This window comes from Solanum lycopersicum, chromosome 4 (assembly GCF_036512215.1).
Source record: "Solanum lycopersicum chromosome 4, SLM_r2.1".
NCBI lineage: Eukaryota > Viridiplantae > Streptophyta > Magnoliopsida > Solanales > Solanaceae > Solanum > Solanum lycopersicum.
The window spans coordinates 26,352,602-26,372,383 of record NC_090803.1 but is presented as its reverse complement, the minus strand read 5'-3'; positions in this window follow the sequence as shown (position 1 = coordinate 26,372,383).

Here is a 19,782-nt window from a genome sequence, read left to right as displayed (position 1 = left end):
CTCTGTAGTATGCTTGGGGCCGTGGAGTGGGATTCTGTCCCCTCTGTAGATGTTCACCCGGAGCATCGGGTAACATCTGACCATGAACATCAGCCGGAGCTGGGATATTCTGGTTTGGATCCTCATCATTGATTCCCAAATTACGGTTCATGTTTCGCAGTGTACGTTCTAGCTCGTGATCGTAGGGGAACAATGGTTCTCTTCCTCTCCGTGTACTTGGAATACAAGGAGGATAGTTCTGAAAAGAAATCAAAAACAATAAAACAAAGTAAAATCAAGAAAATATCAACTAAACAATAGTAAGAAGTTCAAGTTAATCTAAAAGCTAAATTCCCCGGCAACGGCGCCAAAATTTGATACACTCAAACTTACTTCTCAAATGAGAAGTAAAGCGGTCGCGTCAAGTAAATAACCCAACTAGTGAGGTTGGGATCGTTCCCACGAGGAAAATAGTCTAGACTTAACTTCAACTTGTTATTACTATTGTTCTGTTGATGACTTCCTTAGTAAAAGCATAAAAGGGGGGTTTGTATTTCCTAATGAGCAAAAATAACTAACGAACTTGAAAGAGACACTTAACAGCTTTTAATGTTGAGTTTTAATCAAGTAATCAAAGTAACTAGGGTTTACGTGTTCCCCACAGGTTCATAACTTGATAATTCTAACTATAACAATTCTTTCCTAGTATCTTGCATGCAAAGTGATAAGTTATGTATTTCTAAATCCTTGGTCCGGCATCTAGAAAATCTCACTCCACACCTTGGTCCGGCTACGTGTGTTGCTTTCCTAACCCTTATCCTTACCTCATATTAAGCATCGTATTCGATATTTGACTAAGTTATTACCTCGTACCAATCAATACTAGCCTATTAGATAGTATACACTAAATCTATGTTAATAATTCTTTTCCTATTATCTACCTCCTTGGTCCGGCAAGTAGCATTAAGGCGAGTTCTTACATTGATCATCCGTTAAAAAGACTTCTAAGCGAAAGAATTATTAATACATGCAAGACACGATTCTAGAATTGTTATTTTAGCTAGGGTTTATCTCATTATTTGCCTATGGTTCCCACAACCCTAGTTATGGAGTTTAGTTCCTCATAGCCATAAACACAATATTCAAATATGGTAAACAAGAATTCATGTACTTACTTCAATGAGAAAGAATAAACTCCGAAAATTTGCTTGATTAATCACCAAAAATCACTTATAAGAATCTCTAACAATAAAACACTCAAAACACAAAGTCTAACAATATAATGTTTAATATCACAGAGTCTAACCTCAAAAAAGAGGTTTTTCAAACTATTTATAAAAAAATAAAAACCTAATTAAACAAGGATTCTAATTACTGGAAATCTGCCAAAACAAGGTTGGGTCGACGAACCACGCGACGGATCGTCGTGGTCATGACGGACCGTCGTGGACTCCGTCGTCCCATACTTGGTGCAATTCTTCTGCTGCATTCTTCATTCCCCTCGACGTCAAGTGTGACGGACCGTCATAAGCACAACGGTCCGTCGAGGGTCTCGTTTCAAAATACTTCAACTCTTGGAATATGGGTACTGGGATCACTTCTCTAATCTTCATGACGAACCTGCAGGATGGACCGTCATAGCCATGACGAACCGTCACAAGCTTCGTAATCCCACACTTGGTCAGACTTCCCCATCTTCCTTCAGCAGCTTCTCTACGCTGCCACCTACGGACCGTCACAGGCACGACGGACTATCATAAGCTCCGTAGGTGGTCTCTTCTGCATTTTTCGCTCAAAATCTCCGTATTCAGCTTTGGACAGATTTCCTGCAAAACAAAGAGAAACTTATATCAAAATTAGCACAAAAAGGGCTTTCGGACACACTAAACTTAAGGAAAAAGTATTAATTATACCGTGAAACCATGATATATCAATGATCAGTTGTTACCCGATGCTAGGGGTGAACACCAACAGAGGGGACAAAATCCCGCTCCACTGCCCCAAGAATACTACAGAGGCTATGACAATATAGCAGACTTTGATGGGCCACTTATCTTGCCCCTCTACCACCAGGCCACACCTTTGTGGTAACTAGTAGCCTGATGCAAATGCTCACTGTCAGAAGTTTGTTTTCAGGGCTACCTTCTAAGGATCCACATGCCCATATAGCTAAGGTTAGGGCAGTGTGTATAAGTTGTGTAGGGAGGCCTGACTTGGACTTGAATGTAATAAGGCTAAGAGTGTTTCCTCTCTCACTAATGAGAGAGGCTGCTATTTGGTTCACTGAGCTCCCTTACAACTTAATTTTCACTTGGAATCAACTAAGGGACGTTTTCTTAGCACGCTACTACCGGGTCTCCAAGAAGCTAAACCACAAAGACAGAGTGAACAACTTTGTGGCACTACCAGGAGAGTAAGTTAGTAGTTCTTGGGATAGATTCACCTCATTTTTTAGAAGCGTACCCAATCATGCATAGATGATGAGTCACTGAAGGAATACTTCTATTGGGGACAGGATAATAATAATAATAAAGCGGTATTGGATACTATAGCGGGTGGTTCTTATGGGGAGTGTCCTTACGCAGAGATTGCTGAAAAGTTAGAGAAAATCTCCCGGAACAATAAAGCTTGGAGTACTAGGAAGTCAGGTACTGGGAGAAACACCTTCGCAGTGCAATCCACTCACAATCCAGCCACAGATGAGATCCGTGAAGAGATGGCACAAATGAGAATTAAGCTTGGGTTGGTATTAAAACATATCATTGGGGGTGCAGAAAAGATAAATGCAGTTAACTACTTGTCTAAACCACCACCACCTAATGATGAATGCTATTATGTGGAGGATTCCTATGAAGTAATTGAGCTAACGGGGAGTCTCCGACCGAGTGCCCAAGGCTCAAATCAGGATAATTGGCGCCAAGGTAAAGGGAACCAAGGTTGGATCTATGGTAACTATAATCGTGAGGGTCATTATGTCCGAGATGGAAACTACAACCACAACAACAACTTCAATATAAGTAACTACGGTGACAGAAATTATTGGAATGTGCCCTATGTCCCTTCTCAAAATCAGGAATTTACTCCTAGGGATGGTGGAGATAGTATGGCGCAAGTTGAGGATATGTTAGACAAAATGATGAGGAGGTTCGATGCTAGTGATGAGCACATTAAAGACTTAAGGAGTGATTTAGCGGGTATTGGGAAAAAAGTCAATACACATGCAATATCGATTAGGTAGATAGAGTTGCAAATAGCCCAATTATCTACGACTGTAAACACACGGCAACCGAGCACTCTTCCTAGCAACATTGTCCAAAATCCAAAAAATGATGCACACTATATGGAAATCACTACTCGGGGTGGTAAGCAAACGATTGACCCACCTATTCCATCTAATGAAGAAAAGGTGAGAAAGGATAATGATAAGGTGGTAGAGGATAGTGGTGAAGCAGAAGATAGCACTGGAAAAGATGCAGAAGTCCCTATAAAGCTAATTCCGATGCCTAGACCACCACCACCCTTGCCTTAGAGATTACTGAAAAAGACCGAGGAGGGTAAATAGCGTCGTTTTATAACAATGTTGAAGCAGCTTTCTATCAATGTCCCTTTGGTAGAAGCTCTAGAACAAATGCCCGTTTATGTCAAGTTTATGAACGATCTGGTTACAAAGAAAAGATCGGTCACTTTCGAGGATGATAATAGAATGCAATATTGTAGTGCTATTGCTACAAGATCTCTCGTACAAAAGAAAGAAGATCCGGGTGCGTTCAATATTCCTTGTATAGTCGGGTCATTACATTTTGCTAAAGCATTATATGATTTGGGGTCAAGCATAAATCTCATGCCCCTCTCGACTTACAAAAGTTGGGTTTGGGTGACCAAAGCCCACTGCAATGCGGCTACTGATGGTTGATCAAACAGTGAAAAGGCCTATAAGGATACTCCATGATGTTCTAGTAAAAGTGGAGTCGTTCATATTTCCGGCAGATTTTGTTATTCGTGATTGTGAAGTCGATTTTGAAGTGCCTATTATTCTTGGGAGGCCATTCCTTTCTACGGGTAGAGCCTTAGTTGATATAGAAAAGAGTCAGATAAAATTTTGGTTGAACAATGAAGAAGCAACCTTCAACATTTGTAGGTCCATGAGGCAGAGTGGTGAGCTCCAATCGGTATCTGTTGTATCCTACAAAAAAAAGATGAAGAAGGATAATGACCTAAAAAGTGAAAAACGAGAGTTTATGGTTGAGGATTTGGTGTTTTTAGACAGTTCTAGGTTGCATTGGCTTCCGGGCAAGTTCAAGTCCAAACGGACTGGCCCTTACTTGATTACCCAAGCATTACCTCATGGAGCAGTTGAGTAAGAAACCAAGGAGGGAGTGTGGTTTAAGATGAATGGAGAATGAATAAAACTCTATTTTGGGCATACTGCATCAGTGAATGAAGTGATAGAGGCATACCATCTTGATGAAGGTTGAGTAATCAAGTGTCATCGGTCGTGCCGCGACGTTAAATCAGGCGCTTGTTGGGAGGCAACCCAAAACTTATAGTTTTTTTTTCTTTTTCTTTTTAGTAATGGTAGCATTTTCTACTAATGGGTTTTGAATTTGCAGGCACATCACCAGGAAATTCTGCAAAAAATTACTCTGCAGCAGTCACCGACGGATACATCGATGGCCCTTCACAGTTACTTCATTGTTTCTCTTAACTCTAAGCTCAGAATCTCTATCATAGCGACTCTTGGATGAACTTGGCTCCCCTTGGTGTGAGAGTCCCTTTTTAAACCTGGGCTTATCCCTAATTTCAGTACTACTCTTCCTTGAAAAATTCTCCTTAACTTGCCTTAACATGTTCCCTGCCCTATTGTGCTTTTCTTCCTACTTTACTACACTTGCTAGACATGGACCATAAGTCTGGAAAGGTCCATGTTGTCATGAAGCTTAGCTGCCCTACACTCCTCCTCCGAATTCTCTAAGATCCCTGTAAGGGACCTGCTCATCTCGTCCCTGTTGTTCAACACAAGGTAAAGGGCATACATGGACAACTTCACAAATTTCAGGGAATACCCCTGACAGTCATCGATCCCAGCTTACGGTTGATGAAATCCTCAACCTTAGCCTCTTTCATCTCCCTGGGGAAGAATCTCTCCAAGAAGTTTCTCTTAAACAACTCCCATATGATCGGACCTTCGCCCAAAGTTAAAGTATCCTGCCACATCTTGCACCAAGACTATGCAACATCCTTGAGTTGGTAGGAAGCCAGCTCAATCTTCTCAGCATCTGTGGCCCCACTGGTCACCAAAATCTTATGCACCTCATCACTAAACTCCTCTAGATCCTCTAAAGTATTGGACTCTGTGAAAATTGGAGGATTCATCCTCGTGAAGTCTTGTAGTCTGTCTGTCATGCTACGTGCTGGTGGGTTCTCTTGTTGAACCTCCTGCCCTTGGCATGGGTCGTCATAGTCTGGGCTTACACAATGATGGCTTGAGCCATCTGTGCCAAAGAGGTCCCAACCTCTGCATCAGTCAACCCTACTGGGTTAACTGGCATGGCCACTCCTACAGCTGGAGCCTGGTGTGGAACTTGGTTGCCCCCAGCATCTTTTTCTCCTGTCCTAGACCAGCATTCCTTCTTGTGTTCATTTTCTGAAAAAGATAAGAATTGATGTCAGATACGCTCATAACACCAAAAAATTAGTCATAAGAGAATGCACGATAAGATCAAAAAAGGGAATTTTCCTACGTATCATTCAGTCTCTAATTCAGGATAGTGGTCACTTCACTACCATGACTTAGAAACTACTCAATGTGGTTGACGTGAAGTTACTACCCTCAGAATTTAACCTAAAGCAATCATACCACATTTATCATGACCGTAATTTAGACCCCAGATGAGACCGGCGTCGTTGACCTGTCAGAGGTCACAGTCAAGCCTACATACGTCGTCGTTACTTCATCTAGGTTAAATTTTAGAGGAAAATTTTGAACTTTTGTTTACTTAAACTTTATACTGGAAAACATTGATCTCGCATAATACTATCTACGTAAACTCATAAGCATTCACGACAACCATCTAACTCAAAATAATCAAATGAAATATATAGTCATAAATATAGAGTTGCCAAAATGGCACAAATACAACGTCTAAAAGTAAATACGAAATAAACGCTAGTGGAACATACTCCACTAGTGCATGCCTACGTCTACGCTAGAATAAATAAGTAAGCATCCTCAAAAGTATGAGGGCCTACCAAATCAGGATGAAAGCTCCACGTTCGGGTAACTTCTGCATCGACTCGTAAGCTCTAATGTCCAGATGCACCAGTACCTATAAGTAGATTAATGTATGGAATTATTACACACTTTTACTAAGTGTACTTATATGCAAGCACATACCATGAACATGCATGACTTAGAATAGCTCTCTCCTAACTATATGAGTTATGGAAAGTCAAGTCAGTAGAATGGCCAAAATCAGATTAGGAAAGTCATACCATGAGAGTAACAGTATCATATTTCACACATCACCTAATATATTGCATATAGCATATAACATATTGCATATAGATTATATCATATTTCATTTCATTCTTTCGTATGCCATGAGACCTTGGAATCATCGACTTAACATTAGGACTTCCTAAAATGAGGGCTCAACATATGGGACCTCAACTAAGGAGCATTCTTTAGTGTAACAAGCCTAAGAATAGATATGCTAAGTAATGCTTAATATGTCTAGAATGCCTATGATTAGACCGGGTTCACACGGGTTGATGAGCGTAGAACCAGACCTTTGAACCTCTGCAACAGTGAAGCCAACTAACTTGGTGAGTTAGTTGAGCTAGAAAAGGTTGGGTCCAACCATGTAGGGCACCCAGATGAGTCTTTACCAAACTTAAAAAGGGGAAATCTTATGTTTGGAGGGTCTTGGGGTAAAATGATATTTTTATCAGGCTAAGGGTAGTATAGTAATTACCCTAAATATTTAATTAATTATTTAATTAATATGGTGGAGGGGCATTTTTGGGAGAAAGGGCAGAAATTGGCTTTTGAGAAAAATCTTTCTCCACAGGGTTCGAACTTATGTGGGAGCAATGATTTAGTTTGATTTTATAATTTGGTGGATTAATTTAATAAATTAATAATTAATGGCTGATTTAAGAAAAAGGAAAATGAGATATTTTTTACTATTAATTATTATTTATTAAATATTTAACCTTATTTGATTAAGTCTTGCCTAAAGTCCTAGCCCTAAGGAAACACTCTCTCACATCTATCCACTCTAACGTTTATTTCCATCTCTTAAACATTCTTGTTCACGTTCTCTCTGCTTAACAAAACAAAACCATAAATCAAAATAATAACAAAAGCAAAAGTTCTTCATACTTGAAGAACTTGCATGCAAATTACAAACGACAAAGAAATCCAAAAACATAAAGCAAAACATTATATTCTCGTCGGGTAAGGTGTGAGATTCGTTGGTGGAAATTTGGTTTGGGTGGATTTGAAAGAAAGTTGAAATGTTGAACGACGTGAGATTAGGTATGGGTTACTTCCTCTTGGTCCTTTTCCCAAGAGACCATTAAGTCTCTGATGAATCAACTCCAAAAACTAGGGTTGTTCCCCGTTATATGTTCCCTGTCACTAGCTCCCAATGATCTTAGGTTGGTATATTTTCTAGTACATTAGGCGTGTATTGTGATGTTTGTGAAGAATATGCTCATGAAACTGTGTTCAGAATCGTATGACTGATAATTTATGTCTTCTGAAATTATATGAAAAATTATGTGTGCGCAATATGTAAGCCGTGACATATACATTCAGTTTGTAGTTCGAAAAATGACATGTTTTATGGTTGTATTTAATGTGCACAAACTTGTACAAATCGTGATGTTCGTATGAGATATAATGTGGTTGATTTGAGTGAAAGACGCTTAGCTAAATGTAACTATGAAACTATATCTCAAAACATACTAAATGATTCACCAAATGTCTTAAGAACTAACGTATAATTGTTGATAAAAATGAGCTGAAAAATGTGACCCAATTTCTAGCACCTTGTTAGTTGGTTTCGGCCAACCAAATTTGTACAATATGCAATGTAAAATGAATGTAAAATAAGTGAGGTCACTAAGGATTGAAGCCGAGACTTCACCATGTTAAAATCACTAAACAAATGTAAGTAAGAAAATGTGGTTAAGGGGAATCGAAATCGGGTGCTTTACCCGATTTTCATACTTGAAAATAAAAAAAAAGTGAGAGGAGTGGGTTTAAAACCCACCATCTCTCGGTAGAACATGAGAACAAGGAGAAAGTAATAAAAATAATGAGATGGGAGGAGTGGGATTCGAACCCACATCCTCTCAGCCAACACAAAAGGAGTCAAGGAAAAAGAAAAAATTAAAGAAATGTGCTTGTGGGGGTTTGATCTCGGGTCCCCTATTGCCTAAACGTTTAAGGTGAAGTGAGGGAAAGGAAAAAGGAAGGAAAAACAATGTTAATGAGGGGATTCGAAATTGGGTCCCAAAGCCGAGGGTGAAGATTAGGAAAAAGGGAACAATAAATAAAAACATAAGTGTTGTCAAAGGAATTCGAAATTGGGTTCCCTTGCCCAATTCCGTAATGACAGATAAGTCGTAGATGAATAAATATTCACAAGAATTCTGCCTACATAGATCGAAATCGAGATCTTGGCATACATACAAGGCTCAAAAGTCTTGTATCACATAATCTTAGGAAGAAATGAATTACTTAAATGAACTATGAATCGAGCCTCATGGCTTGTATGTATAGACTCATAAGTCAAGCATACGTTTAAAAGAACGTGAATCTAAGATGTATGTGATGAAATGACGTAACCCTAAAAAGGTTAAGTAAGAGTGTGAAACACACTAAAGTGCCAAGTGTATCGGCATATGATGAAATGAACATTCACATTAAAAGGGGTGAGTAATTATGAAAAGAAAATATGGTAAAGCTAATGAATTTTGTGACAATATGATAAGAGGCTAACGTGAAAGATGAGAGCAATCTCAAATGAGCCTAAGTAAATGTTACCAAAACGTACTCACCTATGAGAGTGTAAAGTTAACAAAGAGACGAATCTTTATAAACACTTTAGTGAGAGTATTGAAGTTAATGAATATTTAATACAAATGATGAGATGAGAAATCATCTAATGAGCCATGATGTCCTCATGCTAGAAGCCAGCTTCCATGATGTATTAGTTTAATGTAATGGAACGTTATACTGAGCACCGATAGGCTAGCTATGAGTGATGATGCCTTCCTTCGGGAAGGGCGGAGGTTCATGTAAATCTCATGCGATGAGACTGTCCGGCATGCGCATATGGGTCTCCTTATATCTCCTAGTCTTTGAATCTATATTGTCAATATAGGAATCAAGCAGGGTTCGACTCCCTATATACGCTAGCATGTTCGGTTCACTTTGGCTGGTGATTCCACCTCTTTTCGGTCTGGGGCAGACACTGGATTTCATGATACTCACATGATCTATGTCGGTTAAGGTTAAAGTTACCAAAGAAATAATGTGGTCAACCTCAAATAATATACATAATGAAATGAGCGATACCAAAGGTGTTAGGATAGGATAATCAAGAGGTGAGATAGACTCAAGTAATGATAATAGGTTATTCTTGATCATTGCAAAGCAAATCCGATAAGAGTCTTAAACTACATACTAGGTATGAATATTTATTGCACTAGTATATGAATGAATGAAAATGAAGTACATATGAATGAATGAAGCAGACTCTGTGTTTGCTAAAGAAGAATCCCTAGTTGAGGTCCCATATGTTGAGCCCTCATTTTGGGAAGTCCTAATGTCAAGTCCATGATTCCAAATTCTCATGGCATATGAAAGGATGATGTGAACTACGTGATATGATATGTGCTATACGTTATGTGTTGTTTGCACAATGATAAGTATGATGATGCATGTAATCTCATGGCATGACATTCCAATCCGAATTTAGAAAGTCCACTAACTTAACTTTCCATAATTCATTTCGTTAGGAAAGAGCTCTTATTAGTCATGCATATCCTTGGTGTTTGTTGGCATATACAGGTTGACACTAAAGCTATCCAGACGTGGAGCATTCATCCCAACTTTGTAGGCCCCCATGCTTTTGAGGACGCTTGCCCATTATATTCTAGCTTAGATATAGGTTTGAGTTAGTGGACTATGTTCCACTAGCAATTCTTTCTCATTTTATTTCAGACATTGTATTGGTTCCATTTTGGAAAGTATACACTTAATGCAGTATTGAACTATTTCTTTTATTTGATGATATTTATATAGATGGTTTATTGTGAACGTTTATTAATTTAAGTAGAATGTCTTATATGAATGTTAAGTAACAAAAGTTCAAATTTTCCGCTAAAATTAACATAGATGAAGTAATAATGACGTATGTAGGCTTGTCTGCGACCTCTGAGAGGTCAACGACGCTGGTGTCGTCTAGGGTTTAGACTCTATTCATGACATTTAGCAAACATAGAATCAGTTTCATTTATTCATACGTACTTCATTTCATTTCATTCATAAGCTACTGTAGACACCAGCTATACCTAGGATGTATTTTAAGACTCTCTTTGGGTTCACTGTGCAATGACTAAGAATGACCTAGTGTCATTACATAAGTCTAGTTCACCTTCTGATTATCCTACCCAAACACCTTTGGTATCGTTCATTTCATTGTATGCATGACATGAGGTTGGCCTCATTCTTTTTTTGGGAACTTTAACTTCAACCGTCATAGATCATGTGAGCTCCATGAAATCCTATGTCTACCCCACACCGAAAAGAGGTGGAATCACCGGACAAAGTGAAACCAAAACATGCTAGCGTATATAGGGGATTGAACCCTGCTAGATCCGTATGTTGGCTGCATAGGTTAAAAGACTATGAGATATCAGGAGAACCATACCCGTCTAGACGGATAGTCTCACCTCATGAGAATTACACTAACCTCTCCCTTCCCAAAAGAAATAATCGCAACTCATAGATAGCCTACCGTTGCTCAGTATAAAGTTTCATTACATTCATCTCATACATCATAGAAGTTGGCTTCTAGCATAAGGACATCATAGCTCATTACATGATTTCTCATCTCATCATTAGTATTAAGTATATATTAACTTTAATACTTTCATTAGAGTGTTCATAGAGACTGGTCTCTTCATAAACCTTACACTCTCATAGGTGAGTACGTTTTGGTATCATTTACTTAGGATCATTTGAGATTGCTCTTATATTTCACATTAGCTTCTTATCATGTTGTCACCACATTCATTAGTCTTAGCACACTTGCCCTTCATAATTACTCACCCCTTTTTATGTGAATGTTTATTTCATCATATATCAATGTACTTGGCCTTTTAGTGTGTTCCACACTCTTACTTAACCCTTTTGAAATCACATCATTCATAACATAACATTTTAGATTCACTTATTTTTAAACGTCTGTTGGAATTATGGATCCATACTTACAAGCCATGTCGCTTCATTATTAATTCGTCTAAGTGATTCGTGCTTACCCAAGATTTTGTGCTACTAGAATTATGCATCTTGTAAGTATGTAAAAGTCTCAATTTTGATTCCTACATGGAGCGTGCATTAATTATTTAATCACGTAAGACATATGTTCTAATACGGAATTTTAAAACGGAACCCTATTTCAAATCCCTTGTATAACACTTAGTTAATTTTCTTTATGATTTTCGTTGTCATAAACTTCTTGGCTAGGGAACCCGAGATCTATTCCGCATACCTACACTTTATTTCTTTCTTTTCTTGATTCTTCTCTTAAAAATTTCGGCCTTGGTGACCCAAGATCGAATCCCCACGCCCACATTCTTTTCTTTTTCTGTCTTTACTTGATTCCTTCATTTAGACTAAGAAGGTGTCGGATCGAACCCCCACAGTCCGATTTTATTTTGCTCCTTAATTTTCTTCATTCAGCCAAGAGGTTGTGGGTTCGATTCCCACATACTTCATTTTATTATTTCTTTATTTCATTTTTCTCCTCTCTCCTTCACCCATCCAAGAGGTTGTGGGTTCGAACCCCACACACCTCACTTCATTTTCTTTCATTTTTCTCCTAACTTTTAACTTGAGCTTTAACCCATTCCGAATCCCCTCACCTCATTTTATTATTTAATTTTTAAATTAATTGTGTATGGTGAGATCTTGGTTTCAATTCCCACTGACCTCATGCATTTAAAAAAAATTAAAACAAATTTTTTTTGTACAGTAAGCTTGGGGGAAAAAATTTTCCAAAATGCTGGAAATTTGTTCACCCTTTTTGTAGTCCATTTTCTCAACTTTTAAATGATATATTTAGGTGAGTTATCACGGTTAATTTTGGAAGTTTGATCACCTTTTTACATTCCATTTTTTCACCCTCTTTCACGTTAAACATTAAGACATTTCGAGTAGTTTTTAGGGAGATATTTAGGTGCATCTTCAAGGTTACTTTAAGTCAAGAATTATAATTTAATTCAGCAACTTTGAGCTTATATAAACATCACGTTTTTAACATATTCTCACACACATAATTCATAACATTTTAACATGTCAATATCAAGCTTCAACTGTGGCTAATTCACGGCACATAGATGCACAAACAAATTAACAAACTTCACATTTTTGGAACACCTCTTTAATTTCTACATAATTCCGAATACAAATTCAAACACGTAATGAAAACCAGCCCTAAAATCATCTACCAGAAGTCATACCAATGCATACTTGAGTCTTTCAATAATGATAGGGGCATGCAACGAGGAAAACATTAGTTTTTTGATTGTGAATAGTCTTAACCTTAGGGGTATCTTGGGAAAGGGACCAAGAGGGATGAAAATTCATACCTTAATGTCGTTCAACACTTGTTTCAATGTTGCCAATTTCCCACGAAATCAAGCCTCACCACCGAAACTTCTAACACAACCCGTCGAGGAACCCCTCTTTGTTTTCAGTTTTAGAATGTCTTTGCTTTTGAGTTTTAGCGTTCAAGTTCTTGATTAACTTTATTTTTCATTCTGTTCTTTTTCTTTTGTTGAAGACTGAACCTGCAAGTGAGGGTAAAGTAGATAGAGAGACGTGAGAATGAGTGGATTAGGATTAGGAGAGTTAGGTGGAGACTTAGCCAAACTAGGACCCCTCATTATATGTTAATTTTATTATAAATCTGATTTTCCTTTACTTAAATCAGAAAATTAAATATTAATTAATTCAACTAATTCACTAAACACATTTAGTTCATTTTATTCGTTTCTTCCATATAGGTTCGAGCCCATGTAAAGCTTAAATTCACACAAGGGTCAAATTCGGTTTACCCATACCCGAATTTCCCCTTAATCATATTAACTAATTAATATTTAGGATAAATACAATACTATGCTTAGCTCAAAAAAAACCATTTTACCCCTAGACCTTCAAAACTTAAGATTACCCCTTCAAGTCGGGTTAAGACTCATCCGGTAAATATTCATATTCTGGTGCCCTACATGGCTGGATCCAACCTTGTCTAGCTCAAATAACTCACCAAGTTGGTTGGCTTGGCTATTGAATAGGATCAGAGGTCTCATTCTATGCGCATCAATCCATATGATATCGGTCTTATCTTAGGCATTCTAGATACATTAGGCATTACTTAGAATATTCATTTTAGGGTTGTTACATCATGATCTTGAATTTGTGATCGTGGTGTTTCCTTGAAAATATGGAGGCATTATATTTATCGGGTACATATGGACGTATTCACCGACCACATCAGTTATCAATATGTGTTTACTCAAAAAGAGTTGAATCTCTGACAATGAAGATGGTTGGAGTTATTGAAGGATTATGACATGAGTGCTCTTTACCACCCTGGCAAGGCCGACATGGTTGCGGATGCTCTAAGTCGTGTGACTATGGATAGTGTGTCTCATACAGGAGAAGCTAAGAAAAACCTAGTAAAAGATATTCATAGGTTGGCTTAGTTGTGTGTTCGGCTAGAAGAATCTCCAAATAGTGGTTTTGTTGTCCATCATAACTGCTAATTGGTTGAGGTGAAGTCTAAGCAACATCGTGATCCATTATTGATGGAGTTGAAGGAATCGGTTCTTAGTAAGCTTAATGAGTCATTCTTCCAACGGAGGGATGGGGTGCTTAGGTACCAAGGTAGGTTGTTGATATACCATGATTTCACGTTACATTCAATGCTTCATCCTTAAGTTTAGTGTGTGTCTTAGGCCATTTTGTAGTAATTGGAAGTATTTTTATCCGTGTCTTGGAGAAAAGTTGTACAAAATGGAAATGAAGAATGTTGTGCAGAAATTAGTGTAGAAGTGACCCATGAAACCATCGATAGCCCGTCGTCCCATCGACGGACCGTAGGTGGTGATTGTGGACCGGAGGTTCAAGCATCTCAAAGCAACTCAAGGAATTCAGACCAAGTGCGGGGCTACAAAAGCATTGACAGTTCGTCGATCAGTCGATGGACCGTCCTGGAAAATCGTTGATGAGATAAGAGACTACTCCAGTACCGGATGTTGAAGAAAAGATAAGTATGGAACAACTATGGGCATCGACGGACCGTAAGTGAATCGACGGACCTTGTTGCTAGTTCATCGATTAGATTAGAGAAGATGCAACGTGCATGATTTGAAAAAATGCTAAGTATGGACCGACAGAGGCAGTCGATGGTCCGTCGTTTGACCGACGAACCATCTATGGGGTCGTCTATTGAAGCCATGTTTTGGTCAAAACATTCCTTATTTTGAATCCTTTTTAATTTAGGACTCTTTTTATTATAAATAGGGTAAATAACCTCATATTTGGGGTTGGATATTTTTACTATTTTCATATTTTTGTTCTTGGAGATTTTCTTGGATAATTTTATTAAAATTTCTGAATTTGTTATTCAAGACAATTATGTGATTTCAAGTTGAATTGTGGATTTTCTTTCAATTTGTTAAAGTAAGTTCATGATTTATTTTTCATCAATTATGAATTGTGATATTGTAAGCATGAGTAACTAAATCCACAACTAAAGTTTTGGGAACCATGGGCAATTAACAAGATAAAACTAGCTAATTAACAATTCTTAATTAGGTTATTGCATGCATCGATAATTCTTTCTTCTTGAAGTTTTTTTAACGAGTGCACACGTTAGAACTCGCCTTATTACTACTTGTCAGACCAAATGGTAGTTAATAGGAAATGAATTATTAATATAGATTTAGTGGATACTATCTAAAAGGCTAGTTTCAATTGGTGTGATGTAATAACTAAGCCAAATATCAAATATGATGCGTAATATAAGTAAAGGTAAGGATTAGTAACTTAAACATATGTAGCCTTTCCAGGGTACGGGGTGAAATTATCTAAATATCAGACCAAGGATTTAGAGATACACAATTTATCACTTTGAATGCAAAATACTAGAAAAGAATTGTTATAGCTAAGGTTATGGAATTATGAACCTATGGGGAACACTTACACCCTAGTTTCTCTCACAACTTGATAAACACCAACAATTTACTCTTGTTATTTGCTTGATTTCTAAATATTGCAACGCTTTTGTTTTACAAAACCTCCCCTTTAATTATTAGTTTTTGAAATAACTTGACTAAATAGAGGTAAACGTACATTAAAGTTAAGTCTAAATCATTTTCCTAGTGGGATCGACCCCAACCTAATCGTTGGGTTCTTTACTTGATACGACCGCTTATACTTCTTTAGGGAAGTGTAATTTGAGCATATCAGTTCTGTGTGCTGGATGTTGATGATTTGAGAAATAGAATATTTGAGAAATCTCATGGTTCCCGATATTTTATTCATCCTGGTGCCACAAAAATTTTATCATGATCTTCTAGAGAGATATTTGTGAAATGGTTTGAAAAGAGACATAGCGGGGTTTGTGTTTAGGTGCCCTAATTTTCAACAAGTAAAAGTCGAGCATCAAAAGTCGGATGGCTTGACTAAAGTTATAAATATTCCTACTTGGAAGTGGGAAGACATTAATATGGACTTCATAGTGGGTTTGCCTCGGACAGGAAGGAAAAATGACTGAATATGGGTTATTGTGGATAGGTTGATGAAATCCACTCCCTTTATCCCCGTTAAGTCTACTTTTTCGGCAGAAACATATGCTAGAATGGACATTAACAGGATTGTGAGCCTTCATGGGATCTCTTTGTCCATCATATCAGATAGAGGTGCACAATTCACTTTCCATTTCGGAGGTCTTTTCAAAAAGGGTTGGGTACTCAATTAAAGCTAAGTACCTCTTTGCATCCTCAAACAGATGGTCAAGCGGAGAGTACCATTTAAACCTTAAAAGATATGTTAAAAGCTTGTGTGATTAATTTTAAAGGAAATTGGGAAGATCACCTAACGCTGATTAAGTTCTCTTATTATAATAGCTAGCATTCTAATATTGACATGGCTCCTTTGAAGCACTCTATGGTAGGAGATGTAGGTCTCCGGTAGGGTGGTTTGAGGTTAGTGATCCTTCACTTCTTGCTCCCAAAATGGTCTATGAAGCTTTGGAGAAAGTTCATGTGATAATGGATTGATTGAAAGTAGTGTATAGTCGGAAAAATTCTTATGCAGGCAATAGGAGAAGAGACCTTGAATTGGAAGTGGGTGATAAGGTGTATTTGAAGATTTAACCTATGAAAGGGATGATGAGATTCAGTAAGAAGGAGAAGCTTAGTCCCCGCTATGTGGGTCCCAATGAAATATTGTAACAAGTCAGAAAAGTTGCATATGAGTTGAAATTACCTAGTGAAATAGCTTCGATTCAATTGGTATTTTACGTATCCATGCTTAAGAAGTGTATTGCTGACCCCGAGTCCATTCTCTCTATTGACGGGTTAGGTGTCAATGAGAATCTTTCCTATGAAGAGGTTCCAGTGGAAATCCTTGATCGTCAAGTGATGAAGTTAAGGAACAAATAGGTGGCATCCCTCCGTAAACGTTCTATGGAGAAACCACGTAGATAAGGGTGCAACTTGGGAAGCCGAGGCTGACATGAAGTTTTGTTATCCTCATTTTTCCCTAATTAAGGTTAGTTGTTCCTATTAATAATGAAAATAATTAATAATTTTAAATTTGACTTGTTTTGCAAAAATGCGCATAATTATGGTAAAATGTTTATGCTAAAATGAGTTTTCATGTGAAAAAAATTGCTTGATTTACGCTCATTTGTGTATTTGGTGTATTATTGCCTTCATGAAATAGTATTGGGCATGTTGATGTGTTTTGAAATAAGTTTTGGCATAACTGACTCTAAATGTTTATGTTGAGCTGTGATATGTGGTAATTTGTGTTTTGAGTTGCTAGGTGTAGATGTCATGTTTATGTGTTGAACGGAGTTTTAAAGTACTATTTTGAGTAGTAACTCATGTTGATTATATGATGTTGGCTGGGCTGCTAGTATTGAGTCCATTCTCTCCCAATAAAAAGTTGGTGTCATTCAGGGACGAATGTTCCTAGGGGGGATAATTAACAGTCCGAAGTTCCATGACCTAACTAGAGACTTACATAATTAACTAAGACTTGAAACACTGTTTATAGTCCTAAAATAATGTATTTAAACTAATTAGGAAGTGTTAGAGTCAAAACGTCAAGAAACGTCCAAGACGTGTGGAGACTAGTGAAATAGAGGTTAGTGTGTCTTGGCATGTTTAATGGGGCTTTGGGAGTCGGATTAAATGAAAATTTGTAAAAAGGTGCATAACATATAGAAGAGTGTGTTTAGGGTCAAAACAACCGGGTGTGACTCTCCAAGGACCACCCTAAAGGTCCTTGGTGAGGACCATACATTTGGACTCAAAAGTTGTCATTTGACATAGGCAATCGACGGACCAAACGACGAGCCGTTGATGGTGTCATAGATCTAGCCTTAGTCAATTTCAAAAATTTTACCAAAAAACACTCTCTGATCCAAACGGCGCCTTGCCATTACGGGGCCGTTAATGGACCTAAAAACTGTCGGTCGAGGTCGTCGTTTGGGGTCTGTTTCATAGTTTAATTTTTAAGCTAAATGAATTAATTAGTTAATTAATTAATTAATTAATTAATTAATTAGGAGTTAAGGGGTGGTTAATTAAGTTATTTCAGTCAATATATAAGACTTAACCTTTTTTAAACTAACTCAACACTACATAATTCCCCAAACCCAATTCTCCCTAACTTCTCTCTAGTTTCTCTCTTCCCAAACATCAACCTCCATTGAATAACACTAGGGCTCCGAGTTGAGGACGAATTCACCAAAGATTTCACCTCAAACTCATGTCAAGATCATCACTAAAGTATGGTCTCTTTCACTCTTGGTATCCTTTCCCAAGAGGCACCTTTAACTATGGTTTTTCAAACCTTCCAAGACTAGGTTTTCATTCTAGACATGGGTTCTCCTTTCATTATGAAATTGTATTTCAATTATGATGAATTATACTATTTTATCATTTTTAAATAAGTATTGATGGTCAATTGTTGGTAATCACTCAACATTGTCCCTTGAACCCTTGTTCTTCCCTAAACACTTTATATCTTGAAATTCTAGGGCAATTGTGGAGGATGATGAGTATGTGATTATGTAGAATGTCAATTATTATGTACTAGTCCTTGAATTTACCTTGTTTATTCATTGGTTATTTATTTTTTGTCAATTGAAGTATGAAGTCAATAAATAGGCAAGAAGTTATGAAGATTGATTCTTCTTGAATTCAATTATGAATTGTGCGTTACTTGGATTGTAATGCTTTTACGTCTAATGTGTGGTTGTTATGTTGATAACAAGTGTTCCTCAACCTTAACCTACACAATTGAATTAGCCATGAATTATGTGTACATGTAATGATATGATTATTATATGATTGAAAGTAGGTTTCTCATGATTATGATATAAAGTGTAAAGTGAAAGGTGTACTCACATGGGTAAGTGGTGTCCAATGTGAAAGGATTTCACTCACTTGTGATTACCTATGAGCTATTATGTAAAAATGTTTACCTATGAGTCTATAAAATACTAATTTTAACTTGTATGATGAAATTATATGGTTATAAAGGGAATAAATACTTAGCAACGAAAGGGCATGTTAATGAGATGGAGATCTCACGCCTAGTAAGTTCAGCCTCCCACATGAGTTTCTTCACGTCTAGCAAGTTTGGATTCCCAATATGTATGTTGTGTCGATTGAAACCTCCATGTCTATAAAGTCAAGGTTTCTAGTTTCAATATCCTTGACCCTTAACTATGTGCCCACATAGGAATGTAGCTTAGGGGATCCACTTAGATAGCTACGTATAATTGGTTACACCTTACGCAAGTGTTAACCCTCTCTTTTCGGTGTGGAAGCCGAACACCGGATTCCATGTAGCTCACATGGTCTAGTGTCGATTATGGTACTTATTTTCCTAAATAAAAAGTAAATGAACAAGATAAGCATGTGAGATCTTATTAGGGTTGTCTTAAAGGTTACTACATACGATGAGAGAGGGTATGGGACTTCTCTCACACATTGCACATATGGGAACCTAAGGGGTGATCTTAGTAGTGTTCTTGAGTGACTAAGTTGATTATATGCTATGTATGTCGTCATATATGATCTTTTGAACGAATCATGTTATGACGAAATATAAAGTTATGTTGAGTTACTTGTATGTTGAGTTGCTTATGAGTTGGGTTGAGTATGACATTCTATATATGTGCTTTGATAAGGTTATATAACACTAAGCATGGTTTTGACTAAATTGTTCCTTTTTCTCATGCTTTGATGATTTTATGCATA